Here is a 4,991-nt window from a genome sequence, read left to right as displayed (position 1 = left end):
GAACAGACATAGACTGTTAAAATGAGAAAGTTCCATTTGCTACTATACTTAAGAGCAATCTGAGCCCAAAAAAAAGTGAAAATATGAGTCTCTTCACATAAGGCTTATGTCTGCCTGTCTAATGTTATCTAGTGCCTGTGAGTGCAGTGCATACAATGTATTACCTTATATGAACTGGAGAAGAGAATTAAAGGGTTGAATATTAAGAGATGCACTCTTCCGCTAATTACCCAAAAGAATGATGGAGCAAAGTCAGACTGCTGCATTTCAGACACATAACATCAATATTTCTTGTCCTTTTTGCACAGCTCCAAATACCTCATCAACATCATAGTGTAGTAGTATTGTTTTACAAGAACATGATAAAACTTACATTGCATTTCTGTTTCTACTGGAGAGGGAACAGGCAGGATTCAAAATGTAATGCACGACCATAATGTTGGTTAGCAGAACCACAAGCTACCAAAAAGATTCAAGTGGGTTTTGATTCATGATAATTCTTGGCTTTGATCTATGTCCTGGCTCATTGCATCACACATCACTGTGGGCTTCCCACAGTCCTACACTCACCCAGGTGTCCCTCATCATCCTGTCCTGGAGCACAAGCTCAAGGGACTTTTCATCACTTCTAGTACAGTCCCATGTTCATGGTTCTTCTCCAGGGAAATCTTTAGCAGAGAGCTAAAGTTATTAAAGATAAAATATGTATTACTCTGCTGATTTTTCAGATTAGCAGCAATGGACTGAGGCAACAATATTATTTTTATATTTTAATTAGTTGGGTCAAAAGCATATGGCTTTTCAAAGTCAACCTTACTGCTGCACAACACATCTCTGTGAGTGCAAACACTAGCCAGAATATCCAAGTGACTTTTAAAAGACTTTTATGGATATTCCACTCTCAAAGGATCCTGGATGAGATCAATGGACGCCAATCGAGATCATTATGTATGACCTACCTTGCCCATTTCCTTCCCTTTTTGCCTTTGAGGCTCTTTTAGTGCACTGAATATCTTTCTGGGGAATTTCATTTAATATCTTGGCAGCACACTCAATTCCTCCTGTCAGATCCTTGAGGCAGTCCTATAAATAAAGGGCAGAATGCTTTATTACTAGAGTCAGCAAAAGAATTGAGCACAGTGATGCCCTTACTCATACCACAACATATTAAAATGTGCATACTGTTCCTATGGTTCAGAGCAAAGGGAGGCAAGCAATTGCAACCTAACGGTTTGCTCTCTCTGCTCCTAGATCTGTGTGCAAGACTTAGGATTGTGAATTCTGCTCCAGATGAGCTACCATCTCTGCCTCCTTTACTTCTATTGACACAGCCCCACATCTTGCTGGTCTTACATGAACACATGCTTTATTTGTGTTTAATGCTGGCATGTAATTAGTATCAGCTGCAAACCTGGCACTTCAACTCTTAGCAAACAGCAGCCTGGAAGGAGAGACAGCGCTGCACTGAGGTTGAAGCTCAGGGCTCCTAATCTACTTTTGCATTTCCAGCTGCCCAAAGCATGCCAGAGACCTGGAAGAAGTCACATAGGGACTCCCATTCCACATCCACTGCAACTTCTACAGCCTGTTGCTTTGATCTAAAGTAAAACAGACAGCAGGTTGTTGCTAAATGTACTAATTTAAAACCAGCCTACTTCAAACAGACTTCAAAGTCCTTGCTAGTATTACAGAACAATCCAGTCAGGGATGACTTACAAAAACACATTGCAGCCAGACTCATGATTTTATCATAATGCTCATCTGATTTGTGAGTGCTCTTTCCATGGCTTACATGGTAAGGAAGAATTTTACTCTTTTGAAAAAGATATTTCTAACATGAGGAAAACACTAAAATAGGACCCAAACCTACCATTTCATTACTCAGTAAGTGTAGTCCAACAAACAATAACATCCAAGACTTAGACCAGTTTTAAAGAGGACAAGGTTGCATCAGGAATTCATTTTCCCATTTTAAATGATTATATAGTTTATTAAAAAACTTAATATTGTGTAGTAACAAAGTCCAAAAAGCATTAGCAGCATCTTACTCAGGTGTAGCAGCTCTAAAGCAAACACATTTACTTTACAATTCCCCTTTCTGAGTAGCCAGAAGGTATTCATCTTCCCAGGGGGAGAAAAGCTAGAACCAAGAGTATCTTCAACACTCCAAGGGGGAACATTATATTAAGAAATTAATTTCCAAATAGTTTATATTTAAGACTTATAGAACTTCAGCAAAATATTATGACTTTACAGTTAAATGCAAAACTGCATATTATTCATTAGCAGCCTCTTCCAGGACAGAGAGCAGGGAAGGAGACATACCCCACTTCATGAGATTGTAAAGTTATTGTAAAGTTCTCTTGCTAGAGGGGAATGTACCAATATTCAAATTTCATTCATTTTATAACACAGTACATACATTTTCCCCAAAATGCAGCCTTAGAGTGGACATAAATTCCAATAGGCTACCTCCTTATGGGAACAGCCAACAAAGAAATGAGCTATCCATATGTACAAAGATAGCCAGCATGCACCACTCCCTCTCTAACACTCCAGTTTCTGTTGCAAATAAACTGCACAGGCCAACTGAATTACTCTTACCACTACTCCAATCCTCTTGACCTCACATCCTCAACAAAATTCCTAAACTGATGTCCTTCAACAGAACTCTATGGATGAAACACAAGATTCAAGGGACAGTAAGTCCCATATCACTAATTAGAACTTGCAAGGGCTTGTGGAAGGCCTGTTTAAATAACTGCTGGGCTCATTTCTTGGCTCTCATTTCTCATTTCTTGCCTGTTCAGCTGCTGTTTACAGTGGCTCTCAGCCACACAGCAGTGAGATGTTATACATGTTACTGCTATGATGCCTGATAGTTGGGGCGGGGGTTGGAAAGGAGATAATTTTTTTTCAAAAAGAACATTGCAGAGGAGAGACCTTCCAAAAGTCTTAGAAAACCTCTGTTAGAGCTACCCTGCATTACCAGAGCAGCACGTCTACTTAAAAGGAAAATGAATGCTCTTTCTTCTTATACACACTTGGTGCTTTTCTGGATTTTAGCGCTGCTGCACCTCACAGGCTGAGATGACTCCAACCCACACACCTTTCACACAACAAGACCATGAAAGACAGAATATCAGTGTGAGTATCAGTTTGATACATCTCGTCTACCACCCCAGGATTTTTGCACTGTGGTCCACCTTGAGCAATTAAGCTACCAGTCAACTCCTACTATAACTCTAACAAACCAAACTTACTTCTCAAATCCAATATTAAACTACTCTTCCTTTCTTATTAAAATGCTTACATAAGGAAGAAAAAAGGTGCCAAATAGCAAAAATATTGCTGGTGTAGGGCTCCAGCAGATGCAGAACAATGAGACTTCAGTGATCATTATTCAGTGTTTACTCAATAAAACTCATTCTGTTCAGCTCAGTCATTGACTGTTTGAATATATACCATAGCATTCAAATGCTGAATTTTTAATAGTAGATTCCCAAAAGGATTTCACATGTAACAAAGCTTCAGCAAAATTCAGAATAGAGTTCATACAGACTTCATTTATGCATATGGGCATTTTTTTCACAGACCCAAAAGAAAGATCCTTTCACTGGACATGATGGAAACTTTCATTTATCTTGACAACAGCTAAAAATAAGTGTCTAAGTTCTCAAGGAAAAAAAGGCTGTAAAATTATTTCTTTAAATTTGTCTGAAAATCCAACAAAATCATATAGATATGTCAAAATAGCATATACAGCCAAAAAAAAAGTTCAAAGTTTAGTTTAGCAACACACAATGAAGATATTAAATATTTTTTTCTTATATGTACACACAATTTTATATATATATATATATGGTTTTATAGTCAATAATTAAACCAGCAGTGTGGGGTGGGGTAGGCTGACTTGCATACATACTAAGGAAAAAAGAAAACACTTTAAAATCACATACATGTGGTTTTAACCACAAGCATGCAATAACATTCCTCACTGCCTTTGGAACAGGTATCAATGTCAAACTCAGGGCTGGAATGTCATCACTGCTGGCAGGGCACTACTGCCAGGACACTCATGTATGCAGTGGTCCCACTGACACCATCAGGCGTTGTTTATGCATGATTCAAGCCTAAATGTCAAGGCAAAACAGAAGGAGCCAGCAGGAAATACAGCATGGAGAAGTGTAAGAAGAGAAGGATTAGCTACACAGATAGCAATAAAAGCAATTTTCCCCCTGCTCTTTCAAGAGGGAAGTGTTGGGGTTTTAGGAGTTGTCCTTTTGTTTGGTTGTGGGTTTTTTGTTGGTTTTTTTTCTCTTAAGGAATTTTCCCTCATACGTGTTAGTAGGAGACAATAATGACTGGATAAAGAGGAGAGACAAAAGTTGTAGTCACAGCTCAGGGGAGGGGTGCAGCTGGCTGCTCTCTCTTTACCTGGGGCTTCTCATGGGGAGCAGAGATACCCGGAGATTTTTGGACTGGGGAAATGGGATTCGGTGCAGCCCCTATCTCTCATGTTCTCTCATCACTTGGAGGAGAGAGAGGCTGTGAGGGAGAATTCGTCACCACTGCAGGGTTCAATCTCCTGCTGCCTTTCTTCTACCGTGCTGCTCTGCTTGTAAGAGCGGCCGTTGTACCTTACCAATGCACTGCCTCACTAAAAAAAGGATTGTCACCATTTGCTCAGGTGCCTCTGGGGAAAAAACCCAGAATCCCAAGTCTGCCTTTCCCTGGCCTGCTCAGAGCCAGGCCGTGCTGCCCTACCCTCACAGCTTCACCAGCACTGCTCCCGGTTTTCACTACACTCAGCCCCACACGCCCTGCCCACCAAGATCTGTTCCCACTGCAGCTGCGGAGTTTGATGCATCTCATCTCCCATCCCAGGATTTTTGCTCATTCCTGTCGTTTCAGCTTGCTGCTTCTGAGAGTCCTGCTGGGGCAGCGGGATCGGCTGCCCCAGGGGCTTGTGAAGCAAACCTTTGCTCCAT

This window comes from Geospiza fortis, unplaced genomic scaffold (assembly GCF_000277835.1).
Source record: "Geospiza fortis unplaced genomic scaffold, GeoFor_1.0 scaffold59, whole genome shotgun sequence".
In the NCBI taxonomy this organism is placed as follows: Eukaryota; Metazoa; Chordata; class Aves; order Passeriformes; family Thraupidae; genus Geospiza; species Geospiza fortis.
The sequence above is the reverse complement of the archived record's forward strand: the minus strand, read 5'-3'. Positions refer to the sequence as shown.